This window comes from Microtus ochrogaster, unplaced genomic scaffold (assembly GCF_000317375.1).
Source record: "Microtus ochrogaster isolate Prairie Vole_2 unplaced genomic scaffold, MicOch1.0 UNK29, whole genome shotgun sequence".
Taxonomy (NCBI): Eukaryota; Metazoa; Chordata; class Mammalia; order Rodentia; family Cricetidae; genus Microtus; species Microtus ochrogaster.
Window position 1 is genome coordinate 4231987 of NW_004949127.1, and position 14833 is coordinate 4246819.

Consider the following 14833-nt stretch of genomic DNA (forward strand, 5'->3'; position numbering starts at 1 on the left):
ACACACACACACACAGTTTTTAGTCATGGTGCAATGCCCTTAAGTTGTTCACTGATGACATCCCTCAGTGTCACCTACTTTAAATTCCCTAAATCAGTAAACTTATTAGGATACACCAGTATTTAGGTTTGATGTGTGGAATCACAGTGGAATTCAAACATTTTTATTTTGGTTTTTTGTTTTGTTTTTGAGACAATATCTCACCGGGTAGCCTAGGCTGCCCTTGAACTCAGAGCAGTCCTCCTGCCTAAGCCTCTTTAATGCTGGAATTGCAAGTGTGTGTCACCAAACCTGGCTGGCAATTTTATTCCATTGTGTGGGTGTGTGAGCACACACGCGCACACATACATACACATACACACACAGGCACACTATAGCGCATATGTGGAAATCAGAGGACAACTTGCAGAATTTACCCACACCAGGGTAAATTTAATTCAGGTCATCAGAGTTGTTAGTAAGGTCAAAGGAGTTTCAGTTGTACCTTGGTCGTAGGTTTATAGTAAGGATTAAATGGGGCAATATAAGTAGGAAGTTTAAATGAACAGTAAAGTGTGTGGCCAGAGAACTATACATATCAACCTTGAACATTTCATCTCTGAATGACACATGTTCTTTGGGAAAAGAGCCTAAGAAAGTCAGCTTTTTTTCACCAAGTGAAACATTTACTCTATATCACCAGATAAACTTGAAATAAACAGGTAGCCGCGATTTTATTCTGGGATTGTGTGTTTGTTAGACATAGTGCACAAAGAAATATGTTAATATTTAAATAAAATGCCCTTTTAAGTGTCCTCTAAAAATATCCAAGGTCCTTCCAGCTCTAAAATGTTGTGATGTATGATAAAAATTCATAATGAAACAATTTTCTGGAAATCATGGGATTATCTGACGGCATTGACTGGAAACCCAGACTGGGAGCCTGTAACAGTATAGGAGAAAATATTGACTTCTTTTCTCTACCAACTGAAGGGCTCAGGCTCTGCTTGCAAGTGTGGTAAAGAAAGCAAGTGAGCTGTATCTGCAGACAAAGAAGCATGTCAAGACTCACAGAATCCCAAGCAGAACAGAGGAAGTATGTAGAATTCCATGAAATAATTCAAAACTTCACCCTCGATCAAAGAATGTGCAAGAAATTTAACTCGGGAGGAATTTAGCTAAGTGACATCATTTTAGACATTGAAAAATGGGACAATGGTTCATTTTGTAAAGTGCTTACCATGCAAACATAAGGACCCAACACCCACTTCAAAGTCAGGTGCAGTGGTGCATGGATATGACCCCAGCACTGGCAGGGTGGAGACAAGTGGATTCCTGGACCTCACTGGCCAACTGATCTAGCTGAATCAGTGACCTCGGGGTTCATGGAGATGTGCTGTCAAGCTTAGGGAAGAAAACCTTTGAAGATACATGATGTTGACTATTGGCCCCATAGGCTCACGCACACATGTGCATACACACAGAAACACACATACACACACACATACACACACACACACACACAGAGAGAGAGAGAGAGAGAGAGAGAGAGAGAGAGAGAGAGAGAGAGAGAGAGAGATCAAATGACAAACTCAAGGTCAACTGGTTTTTGTGGAACCTGGGGTCTAGGAAACAGAACTGCAGCAGTGACCAACTGTATGTGCACAAACATAAATTACTTTTTTCCCACTAGGACATAATTAGCTTTCTTCATTCACCTACAACTCAACCAGTTCTTGTCTAAGGAAAACAGGCATTGTTTGTCGTCTCGTCCTCAAAGAAAATGTCTGGTTTTACACACAAGTCAGTGACATGGTTCGGCCTTTAGAAGTACCTTTGCACTGTGGAAATACATTAAATATTACAGTGACAATGATGCCTCAAAAAAAAGCAGGGGAGAACAAATTACAAGCAAGAAACAGTTCGCATATGTTTTGTTTTAAGCAAAAGCATATACTCAAATCCAAGTAAAGGTAGAAAACAGGGCGTGGAAGTCTGGTGATTATTTAACAACTACATAGAACCAAACTTCTCTCACTTAATTCCGAGAAAACAGAGTTGAAAGACAACTGTCTGCACTTCATATCCACTGTGCTGGTCATGTATTTGTTCACGCTGCTGTTTCCTATGTTTGCCCACTTAATTCATTCGATTCTACCTCATAGTCGTTTGTTAGTTATTGAGAGCTATTGTAGCACTATTAGGTGCTACAAGTCAGACACTGGCAACTCAAAAAGCGAGCTCTTCGCCCTGAATTGAAAGAATGAGGTAGAAAGTGAAAGAAATCCCCAAAGCACCCGCACCCTACCCCATAAAGCCTCCTTGCAGCTCAGGAGACTAGAGAACATTCAGATAGGGGCTGAAGGCAGCTCCTAGGCAGATGAGGTGCAGGGCAGGGCTGCGAGTGACAGACAGCAGCTTCAGGGCTCTGCCTCAGGGTTTCAGTGTGACTGGAGGCAGTCCCAGGCCTCAGCTGGTGGCTCTGCAGCCCTCAGGAAGCTCATTGGTAGCCAGGCCTGCTGGCCTCGCCCGTCCACCCGCCTCCCAGGAGAAGCCGGTCGCCCACAGCCCCGGTGCACGCACCTAGTCGCGAGGCTCTGCGGAGCAGCGGCGGCCACACCCGGGTGAGGCCTGCAGCCAAACGGGCCGAATCCGGGGGCGGGAACGGGAAGGTCGCTCGGGTCGCGCTGGGCCCTTAGGGCGGGACTCCGGAAGCCCCAGGAGCTGCTCCCGGCGCCCTGGGTCTGCAAGCCTGGCTTCTTCTCACCGTAACAGCTGAGGAGACCGCCCTGACCAGTGGCCCGAGGACGAGGGTGCAGCCCACCTTGCCTCAGCCTGAGGTCTGGGCTTTAACAGAAGTTGTGGCTGGATGGACCTGACCTGGACTGGTGTCTGTCTCCCTGAGCCTGGTTTAGGCCAAGTGGGGTCCTCAGGAAGCCTTGCGCTGGGAACTGTCAAACTCCTCCCCAAGGGAAGAGCTGAACAGTTATATTGCCCATGCCGGAAATAATCCAGCACTGGGGAGGCTGAGCAGACAAGGAGATCTCCCAGGACTTTGAGGCTTAGCAAGGGACACAGAACGAGTAAGAAAGACCCTGTCTCAAAAACAAAACAACACACCAGATTATTTTCTCCCTCCCTGCACGGTTTAAGGACTATAACAGAAGGCAGAGGACGTGATCTAAACTAGGTAATCAGAAATTCTTGTCTGTTTAGGCATTAGAAGGTGTCCGGGAAAGAAATATGCTTTACTACTCACAAAAGCATGTGTGCACGTGTTTCTAACTTTTTTTTAATAATTATTATTATTTTAGTGAGTACAAATTCCTTTGCTTAGCCAGACTCTTATCACAGTTATCTTGGTGAAACACTTCTCAGTTCTGGCTTTCCTCTTAACCACAAACACCAAGGAAAAACGTAGGTATGCTCAAACATGTGTGTGTTATCTCAGAACTCAGAAGATGAGGCAGGGTGAGTGTGAATTTTAGGCCAGCCTGAACTGCATAGGAAGACGCTAAGAAAAAGAAAACTCACATGCTTAGAAAAGCAGGGAAAGAAAAGAATTATATTAAGAACATTCGGAGTCCTTTCATCTATGTGCACACAACTCTCAGATAACAGTGTCTACTACTCCTGTTTCCTTCCACAAAGTACCATCTCTGTCAGGTATTCAAGGGTCTTCACAACATGGTCCTAGCTTGCCTTTCCACAAAGAGTCCTAGCCAGCCCCACTGGGTTACATTTTTTTTCTGAAACTACCAGAACAAAGAATAAGTTGTATTATTTCTAATTTTATAATTGTTATTATTATGAAATGCAATAAAAATCTAGCAAGTGTATATTAAAAGCTGTAAAATGACAAACTCTAGTTTTTGTTTTTAAAAATGTATACAGATTTCAATAAGGAAAAAAAAAAACAGCCCTATTTTACATTCCTAGCTGCTTACCCTCAGATCTGCACTTAGCTCATCTGTACCAATAAAAACAGCCCATAGACTGTCTGTGGGACTTGTTCTCAGTGTGTCAGATGCATTGCCTTCCTGACCTCATCTTGTGCTGTTCCTCTCAAACTGAAAAGGATTGAACCTCTTCAGCGTTGGCTCCAGGGTAATAATAAGAGGAGTTTAACTTTCGTTGCGTGCTATTACTAAGACGGGTGAATTATCTGCAGGTGTGTGTCAACCCTATGAACTGGCATTATTATTATTATTTCCACTTTACAGGTGAGGAAGCTGAGAGCTGGGGAGGTCAAGTTACAACCAGTGAGGTCAAAGTCAACATTCTAAACTGAGCTGGCTTGATTCCAGGGTCCATCTTTGCAAACACTGTGTGGGTCCTTTTACCATGAGGCCTCCTCAGTAGCCGACAGAAGTTAATTACTCCACTCGTGTCCCTCCACTGTAATACCTCCCACCCTACTGATTCTCATTTTATTCCCATCTGTTTCGTAACTGTTAAATTTCTGATATAATGGCATCAATATAACCCCACAGCTCTTAGCGATGCTCTCTCTAAATGAAATACCCTGATAGTCCTGAATTTGGCTCGTACAAGTCAGTGAAAGTAGAGCTCATTCTTTATGCTACTGCTCTCTTCCAGGGTTCATGTTAGACTTATTTGCTACATCTCCATCCACTATGAAGCCATGTGACATTTGATGCATTTATTTTCCTTGCTAGTATAATTTGGATCTGCATAGTCCCAGACACAAGCTCTGTTCCTGCATGCTTGGTCTGCAGCTGACGGTTTGGCTTGGGGGGGGGGGGGGTTGAAACTTTAGCAGGTGGAAAACTAAATCACTCTACATGCTCTTGAGTGTTATACCCATAATTCCTTCAACATTCTCCACTCCTATCTGCCTTCTTGTTTTTTCTGCTTCTTGGTGCTATTGTAATGTTATTCCCAAGTGCACAGAGCCAAGCAGCCGTGAACTGAATCCTTTGAAACCATAACTGAGTAAACTCTTCCTTTCTTAGTTTGTTCTCTTTGGTATTTTTCTCATAGCTTCTTAAAATTAACTAATACACCTAATAAAAATGGTCATACTTATTTATATAGACAAATATTTGCCAACATGTAGTATATCCACTACATTCTGAGTGCTGAGAGCAATGTCTGACATATTACCCATTATAGGCGTTAATATATGGTTGTTATAAGTCCTGTAGACTAAGCTGACCAGAATACCATAAAGGTAAGGGACAAGTGATTGGCAAATCCAAGTGAGAACAGATTAGTGAAATAATTTGAAGAGTTGGCTATACTTTCCAAATTCTAGTTGTCACCAGTTCCTCTAGTCCCGGAAGTGACAGCTCTAGAATAGACAACAGGTTTGACATAAAGCACTAAGTTCATAGAAAACCTAAGATAATAGTCTATGTCCACAAGTCAAGACCAGTGTGCGAGCTGGTCTAAATCCCATGATAATGCTACTGTTTTGTTTTCCCCACACAGGATTTCTCTGTGTATCCCTGGCTGTCCTGGAACTAGCTCTGTAGACCAGGATGGCCTAAAACTCACATAGATCCACCTGCCTATGCCTCCCAAGTGCTGGGATTAAAGGCATTCACCACCTGGGAATAATGCTGTTCTTAATTACAGTGAATCTATGGGTGATAGAATTGAGTGTTCATACTAAAGTAAACAAGGATTGCAATGTTTAATCAAATTACACTACCTAAAATCAAAAATAAAGAATTTTCTAGATAGTGACCCTGTTTTCAAAAGAATTGCTCAATGTTTATTTTTAACATCCTATTCTATAATTATTTGATTAATCTTTTAGTTTCACCAGTACAGAAGTACTAAATCCAGCACTTTTTTTTTTCTAAGACAGGGTCTCTCTGTGTAGCCTTAGCTGTCTTGGAATTTGCACTGTAGACCTTTAGCCTCAAACTCACAGACATCTGCTTGCCTCTGCTTTCCAAGTGCTGGGATTAAAGGCATGTGCCACTACCAACAACCTATTAAGTTTATTTATTTATATTTTTATTGGTGTTTTGTCTGTATATATGTCTGTGTGAGGGTGTTGGATCCTGGAATTACAGACAGTTGTAAGCTGTCAAGTAGGTGTTGGGAACTGAACCCAGGTCCTCTGGAAAAACAGTGCTCTTAACCGCTAAGCCATCTCTCCAGTCCCTGAGATCCAGCTTTTTTTTTGTCTTATCTGTTATAAGATGTAAATGTTCTAAAAACAGACAAGTACGTAGGAATGACTCATTAATAAGGTTGACTTTGTACTTGATAGTGAATGAGAACACTGCTAATAAAAGATGCATCTTCCTCCTCTCTCTGCTACTCGGTATTGAGGTGGTGAAGGGAGTAGCCATTGTCATATAGAAGGACTGGCTAGTTCAGGAGCTCTTGAACGTGGAAAATGGGTAAAGAAAGCACCACTGGCTGGTACTGAAAGACCTCCACATTTTCAGGATTAGGTCATCATGGGCATACATCTTGGGTCTCTATTCTGTACCTGTCTGTGTGCCCAGTACAAGGGACAATGTAAGAAGAGGAAGGCATTGCTTTTCCTTGACGTCAGCAAGGAGTCTAGTTGCGATTAAAATAGTAACTAGACCAACCCTGAGAAGATGTGGGTTCTGACTCCACTGCTAAGCATGTATATACATCTCTGTTACAATTCTAAATTGTACTTCACACCTAACTACTGGGGATTCTGTTAGGAGACAGTCAGCGTGCATCTCTGAGTCTCCTTCTAGGATTTTCTTTTCTGCAGGATTGTTTCATTCATAGTGACTTCAGAACTAATCTTTTGGGGCCATTCTCCTGCCTACCAGGAAACATATAGCACAACATACAGAATAATTCAGAAATAGATGTCTTAAACAGCAAGCATGTTTACTCCTTAGTTTGGATTTAAGTTTCCACAATAAATTCACGGTTGTGGCCCATCCTGAGTGTATTCATCCTCCTAGAGTAATTTATTGACCTTCTGAGCAACCTTTGCTCCCTCTTTCCACATGTTTCTGGAAGAATAACACCCCTGCCCATCACATAAGACTCAACCTGCCTTCTTCATGCCCACAGAAGTTTGCAGATGAAAATATGACTCTAAGTTGGCCAAATCCCCCATTAAAATTAGCACAATCCACTGAAAGAGAAAGAGCAAATCCTTCTGGACACACGAAAGACAATAGAGGTTATGTTGGTTAAACATTTTTCCAGTCACGAAAAAAAGGGCACATGAGAAAAGAAGTAGATGCAAGTAGTTTGCAAACGGAAAGGGTTGACACCGTCTGAACCACAAGATCCAGATACCAAGAGCTAGATAAGGACCCTTGAAGCTACATATACCAGCAAATTTCTGCTTTCCTTTAGTATTTAGATCAACATTTCTGTCATTTGCTCTCATAAAGCTCTTTATTTACATACATGAATTAGTTTGGTAACACTAACAATCCCTGGAGTGCCATGGCTGCAGCTGCTAAGACCCTATAAACGGCTCTTGTGGTTCTATCCAGTGGTTCAGAAAATTGCCCCAGGCTCCGCTGTGCACTAAACCCTCTCTATTTCTTTGTCTTTACTTTTGTCCTAAGGTCTGGTACCTGGATCTCTCTGGACTGACACTTCACAGTAATTGAGTCTGACTTCCTATTTCAGCTTTACCCCTCTTCTTGTTTCTGTTGCTGTGATAAACACCATGACCAAAGTCAACTTGGAAAGAAAGAGTTTATTTTAGCTTACACTTCCAGGTAATGGTCCAACACTGATAGAAGTCAAGATAGGAACGCAAGGCAGGAAGCTGGAGGCACAAACTGAAGCTGAGACCATGGAAGAACGTTTTTACTGGTCCAGCCCTGAATGCAGTTCCCGAAACAAGACTAGGCTGTATTCTTTTCATCACACTGGGCAGTATTTCTGATCTCTCCGGTCAAATCAGTACACCTAAATAAGACATTGTTTTTCATAGCAACAATGACTTGATTCCGTTTGTCTCCTCAAATGGGTTCTGTGGTTAACCACTGAGGCCCCACTGAAAGGTGATCATTTTCATTTCTTCTCATTCCCTTTGGGTTTTACATTCCGATATTTTTTAACCTAATGTTAAAACCTCCTATAAATCCCACAAACTATTCAGTATTTTCTACAAGTTAGGTGATCGAAATTTTGATAGAAATAGGTAAGAAAGAATAAGATTTTATAGGGAGATTAGTCATTTAAATAAGAAAGTCTTAAAAATCTGCATCACCTAAAGCACTTCACCCAATACCAAGAAAACTACTGTGTGTTTTTTTTTTTTATCTAGGACTACACATTCTAAAGTTTATAGCAGAGTTTCAGCTGTCATTACTTCAGGATGTGGTTGTCATTAGAGATAAACTTTAAATAAATAATCAAGCCCAAATCCAATATGGCTTGTGCCATTTCTAGACGAAATTAAGACACAGACACATGCAGAAGAAAGACTGTGTGAGAACAGCTAAGAAGACACTCATCTACCAGCCAAGGAGAGAAGCCTCAGGAGAAACCAGTCCTTCCGGACCCTTAATTTCAGACAGACACCTTCTCCCAGCTGTGAGAAAACAATTTTTTCTGTTTAAGGCATTTCTTTTCTAATACTTTGTTACAGCATCTCCAGCAAACGCTTATGATCTCCCACTAATTATTAAAAGTTGGAGTCTTTCTCTATAAATTCTTTGTAAAAGAGCAGTGGGAATCTCCCCCTGGCTTCCTCTATCTGCCCCGATTGTTATCTGTATCACTGCACACTTTATCTTCAACCAGAAATTAAAGAGCTGGAGCTGAGGTTTCAGTAGTGAGCGGGAAATGAAGCCAGTGGTTATATGCCAGTGCTCTTTTCCTCAAAGGTCAATTATGGGTATACCTACAATCTCAACACCAAAGAGGCCGAGGCAAGATGATTAAAAATTTGAGCCAAATCTGGGCTGTACAGCAAGGTCCTGTCTCTAAAAACAAAATGAAGCAACAACCAAAAAAGCCATGATCAATAATAACTCCTTCTTCTCCTCTTTTTATCCTTCTCTACTTTCTGAAATATTTTGTGCAAGAGATTGATCTAGGCAAACAATGTTTATGTCTATGTATGTAGGAGTGGGAGTAGTGGTAATGTATGATGGCCCAGAGAAGGTTCTGCTATTTGAGTAAAACATCTAGGATCTATAAAAGGCAATAGGATCCAACACTTGCTGACCTGGCATAGGATGTATTTTGACGTTCTGATAGTTCTCCATGAGGCTGTGTTAAGACATATTAGCATAGGAAAAGACAGTCTGAAAAGGATTCCAATCCATAAATAGCTGAATTAACTGAGCAGACACTTCTCAACGTAAGTACATATGGTCAGAAAATATTTGAAAAGTGTTCACATTCACCAGAGGAATAAATTAAAACTGTACTAAGAGTCTAATTCACTGAAGTCAAATGGCTATCATCAAGAAAACAAATGACAACGAACACCCTTAAGGGTGTGTGTTTGAGGGCAGGGGATGCAAATACACTGCTGGTAGGAATGTGAACTGGTGCAGTCTCTATGGAAATCAGTGTGAAGAGTCCTCAAATAAACTGCTAAACACAGAACTAATGTAGGATCGGTGTATATATCAGATTACATAACCAAATAAATCTAACTGCATCCTCATAGACAAAACATCCATTTTTATCATGGTACTATTCATATTTTCTTAATATGGAGCCTCCAAGATTCCCATCAAAATATGAATAGATAAATAAAATGTAGAACATATGTACAATGGGGTTATATCCAGTCATAATGAATAATGAAACTCTTTCATTTGCAGAAACATGGAGGGAACTAAAGATCATTTCAAGTAAAATAGTAGAGATTGGATCATCACATGGTTTCTTTGGTATGCAGAATCTGAGTAGAAATAGACACACACATACACAATGAAACAAGAAGGGATGAAGGAGACTAGCAAGAAGGTTGATGCTGCCATCATCCTGACAGCAGGAGGCAAATGTGAACAGAGCGCAATGCCAATTATGAATGAAATGTCAGAATGAAACACATTATTTTGTATACTAACTTGAAAAATATTTTTTAAAATGTGTGTTGAGGACATTTTTAGGATGACCTCCTTCAAATGAGATATTTAAAGCTTAATAGTCTCCATTGCTCTCTGAAACCCCTCGCCACAGAGGAAGAGCCCAATGAGGACAGAAAGGTGGTTATGTAGAGGAGTGATTGGATATATTGAGTGAATGGAGACCTGGTGTGGCATAGCTATTACTTCCAAATTGAAACCTTTCTTTCCAGAGGGAGGAGGAAACTGGTAAGACTCGGGAAGTAAACAAAACCTAAAGGGTTCAGGAAATTTGCAAGATTCACACTGGGTAACTAGATACTGGTTTCTGGACACTATTCTCCACTAAAAGACATCCAGGGTCTTTGGAGAATACCTGATTTCAGAACTGGGCTAGATAAAGTACTGGAGGAACCTGAAACCTCTTTTGAATATTAAAGTAAGAAAATGCTAGGAGAATTTAACAACATGCCACATCAAAAGGGCATAGAATCCCAGTTGAAGGGACTCTTATTGGCCAAATATAGAATAATATAAATATGAAAATGAATAATAATAGCAGCTAACTGACATTCCACAAATGAGTTAAGAATACACACAATATAAATAAAGACCAAATTGAAAGTGTGGCTAGGCTATTGATGCAAACTCAAAATATCTCCCCACAAGATACTAATGATAAAGGGCAAGATGCCTGGAAAATGCCACCTTAATCAGAGATCAATGTCAACATCAGTAGTAATGAGGCGAATCTAAATCCTGTGCAACTTAATGGGATGTAATGAGATGATATTACATCAGGTCTGTGATGTTTTCTGCTGTGATGTATTGCCTGACTCTACTTACGAACCCTTACCAGATGCATCTACATTGAAAGCATTCTATAAAATAACTACCTAATCTTTAATTCTGCAAGTGTCAAGGTCATGAAGGTCAAGTAAAGAGTAAGCATGTTGCAAATTGAAGGAGACTGAAGATCTAGGACATAAAGTTTCAGCACATTATTTTATACTGAAATCTCTTAAAGCATGTCATTGAAGAGAATAGAGAAACCATCGGTTGAGAGAAGTAACCGCATGGATTTCATGGTTTGGTACTTGCATTGAGGAGATAAAGGAGAATGTCAATCTTTTTATCCTTTTAGAAAATACATCTGAATATTAGAATCATGGGCCATCCCATGATTCAGCAGCTTCTGCTCTGATTCTTCAGAAAACCAGTGTGATATGCAGCTTTTCTGTGCATTTGGGATTGTTTCCAACTTAAACAAAGTCAAGAGCGTGGCTCAGTCTCTTCAATGAATCCATGCCATGAGGAAAAAAAAAAGGATACACTAAAAGGGGCTTATGGGATGCAACCAGATGGAAATGTGGTCCTAGATGAGTTTCAAGCTTGCATAAACCATGGGCAAAGTACATTTGGGGGTCAATTTGTATACAAGAAATGAAGATACATGATAACATTCTTGAGAAATAAATAATAACCTTTGCTCTGGTATTCACTGGGATGGCAGGATTATTTATATATTTTCTCAACTTTTGTTGTTTTTATTTTCTAATGAATATTTATGTCCTGGTTCTATGTTAGTACATTATATTAAAGTGATAGTTAAGCACAGAATTAGAGAAAGGAGAGTTGTTGAAATCTATATTCTCTACTTTCAGTCATTCATATTTTGTTCAGAATAACTATGGTATCTGGACCATTGTTCCTAGCAAAGGTTGGTGACTAGGTCTGCTCTTCCACCCACTTGAGACCAATTACTTGTGGCTACATTAAATCTTAGCTAGAGAATTCTGAAGTTGGCCTTACCAGAGAGCACAGGAAGATGGATTAATGATGCATGCTATGAATGAATAAGTGGCCCAAAGTGATTCCCACTTTTCTTCAGACTCATATAGACCTTAACACCAGCTATAAGGTTGCAGCGCACCACGCCCATCTGTGCTCTATGTGCCACCATACAGTTCGTGATCCGGGCAAGGGGCTGGAGAATGAAACATACAAAGACTCACAGAGACAGAGACACAGGTCATCCTTGATGCTAAAATGCCCCAAGAATGCCCCCTTTATTGTGTCCAGGAGCATCTTATATAGGGATAGCCACGCCCCAGCCAAATGCACAAGAAACCGCTCCCCTGCCATCAGGAACTCCTGAGGGTCTCGGGCTCAGAGCAGCTGTGGGTACTCAGATCAGGGGAAAAGAAGTTGTTTACAAGAAATTCAGGATCTGGGGGTTCACTGCTCCCAACATAAGGTAAGGCTTGTGACCTTGGTACTTCTTCACAAGAGTACTGAGGAATATATAGAGGGAGGGAGGGGACAGGACAAGTACCCTGAAATCAGAAAGAAAGACTTCGGTGACAGTATGAGAGAGCCTAGTGAAAATGAGGGCTGAGGAAGGGCTTATGAGCTGACCGCAGCTGTTTAGAAGTGCAGGTAATTTAGATGTCTAGTATCCCCGCATCAGAGAGGGCTGCTAATATTCTGCACACAGAATAAACCTCTATATGATCTACTCGGTAATGATGACATGGTCCATTTTCTGTTGTGATAACTGAATACCACAGACTGGGTAACTTGTGAAGAATGGCATTTTATTTAGCTTCCAGCTCTGAATGCTGGTAAGTTTAAAAGCAAGATGCCAGCATCTGGCCTTAACTTTCCCACCGCATGACAACATGGCAGAGGGCACCTGGTAACAAAACAGAGCAAGCACAGGCTAGCTTCATCTCTCTCTTTCCTTTGTTTTAAAGCCACTAATCCCGAGCTGGATCCTTAGCCTTATGAATTTATCTAATCACAATTACTCCCCAAAACGATTTCCACATTTAAACAATATTAGTGTATAAATATGGGGATTACGCTCCTAACAAACAAACTTTCGGGGTCCTCTTTAAACTGCAGCAGGCAAGTATAGCAAGGTTAGTGATTAAAATGTTCTGTTCTGTTGCCATTCCAAGATTCTGATCTGAGGATGGTTAAATGACTCATTCCAGGTCACACAGAAAGACCCAAAGCATCAGTCATAAGTTATATATAAAAGCAACGTCAGAGCAGAAATAAATGAGACCTTTCAAGTCAGCAAGGCAATCCCACAAACCACCAGCTTATGCACTAGACCGTTCAGCTAAAAGTTGGGTGGATCCTTGCTCATCGTAATGCTGAGGTTTTCACAAAGGACGAGAGGATAACAAACCATAGAGTTGCCTGTGGTTTCTTGAGGACTTGTTTCTCAACATAAACTAAGGAAAAAAGTTCTTTGAAGCTGAAACAGAGCGCCAAGTCAGACCGCATTTGAGAAGAGTACTGTAACCCAGTAGGCCCCTAAAACGTCATGTTAGCTTTAGAAGGCATTCTCAGTTGCTGTAACAGAATGCTTGGAACAGAGCCAAGCAGCTTCAGAAAAAGCCCAGTCCCGTAGACACAAATGACACTGCCAAAAGAAAATTAAAAGAAAAAAATGGAGCAGGGAGGTCACGTATCCTAGCCTGGCATCTGGCTCTTACAGCTGCTGAATCATATCCATACAGTGTTCTGTGAAGAGATTCCCACGAGAGTCCCACAGGCCCAGCAAGCTAGAGAGTTGTCTATGATCCAGTTCACTAGTGCTTGCTCCGATTATCAGGAAACACTGAGAATGCCCACAGAAATATTTCCCTGTCCCTTATTAACGAAATGGACAAGATTGCCTCTGGGCATGGGGGGCACTGCTCAGTGAAAGAAGAAAATGGAAGTGGTGACTAAGAAAAGAATCATTTCTTAATCTCTTTTTCTCCTGTGACTAAGATACAGGGGTTGAAACTGGACTCTTCTCTTGCCCTGTGAGGAGGAAGCACAAAGCCAGAGCTAGCTCATTCTCACCAAGGTAGACGAGCCAAGCAGGAACCATTCTTCCACCCGCACAGATGCCTTGGGCTCTTTTTTTTTTTTTTTTTTTTTTTCAGATTGTTGGGAGCAAACAGATGGCTGCAGAAGCCTGGATTTCAAATTTATGAATGGAAATTTAAACAGATGTTAGCAATCAAGATGGCATGTAAGATTTTTTTTTCATACCATGTTTATAGCCCTGCCTCCTTCACATAAATGGGAGATGTGGGTCATAAAAGGGTAGTTTTTGATCTTGGGGACAGCCTGGATCCAACATGGTGATTATGTAGCACAGTAACGGAAATATTGAAAGAACAAAGAAAGAAAACACTAATCATCTCCCTGTATGTAAAGCTAAATGTTTATCTGTAGAATGCTCTAATGTATCTGCACAGAAACCATTAACCATCTGAGCATTTTCTATGTTTTAAGTAGGTAAAATTGAAGCCTGGGGTTTGGATAAATATCCACAGACACCTAGTTGCTTGAATTTTTGTTTAGATTTGATATAATAAAGATTGTTTTGTTTTGCTTGGCTGAAGGTCCCAGACATATAAGGTCCTTCCAAATTTCATAGACGAATAAGAGCCAAGTAATAAAGAACTGATAGTTGTTTGCTGAGAAGCAGGACTGAGAAAGAGAGGTGGGTGGTACTGGGGGTACACTGTGGGATATTTTACTCCTTTGGCTTTTTGAGGGGCCCACCACCTAGAAGCCAAATAAATCACGCTGAGGCTTATTATTACTTATAAATGCCCAGCTTTAGTGTGCCTTGTCTCTTGCCGGCTTTTCTTATCTTAAATTATCCCAACTACCTTTTGCCTCTGGACTTTTATCTTTCCTTTTTCTGTATACCTTTCTTTACTTCTTTCGCCATGGCTTGCTGGGTGGCTGGGTGGCTGGGTGGCTGGGTGGCTGGGTGGCTGGGTGGCTGGGTGGCTGGGTGGCTGGGTGGCTGGGTG

The 14833-nt window shown here is 41.2% G+C and overlaps 1 protein-coding gene across 2 annotated transcripts in view; it reads right to left on the reverse strand.

The window, feature by feature from the left end:
• Window positions 1–2923, reverse strand: part of Cpq (carboxypeptidase Q) — a 363530-nt gene extending 360607 nt beyond the window's left edge. Inside the window, exons 1-2 of one of the 2 annotated variants that reach the window (XM_026789766.1) lie at window positions 2563–2923; window positions 2009–2010 (exon numbers count right to left, since the gene is read on the reverse strand). The gene's annotated coding sequence lies outside the window, so the exon portion shown is untranslated. The remainder of the gene's footprint in view (window positions 1–2008; window positions 2011–2562) is intronic. The other variant, XM_013354109.2, reaches the window with a different exon arrangement.
• Window positions 2924–14833: the final 11910 nt, after the last annotated feature.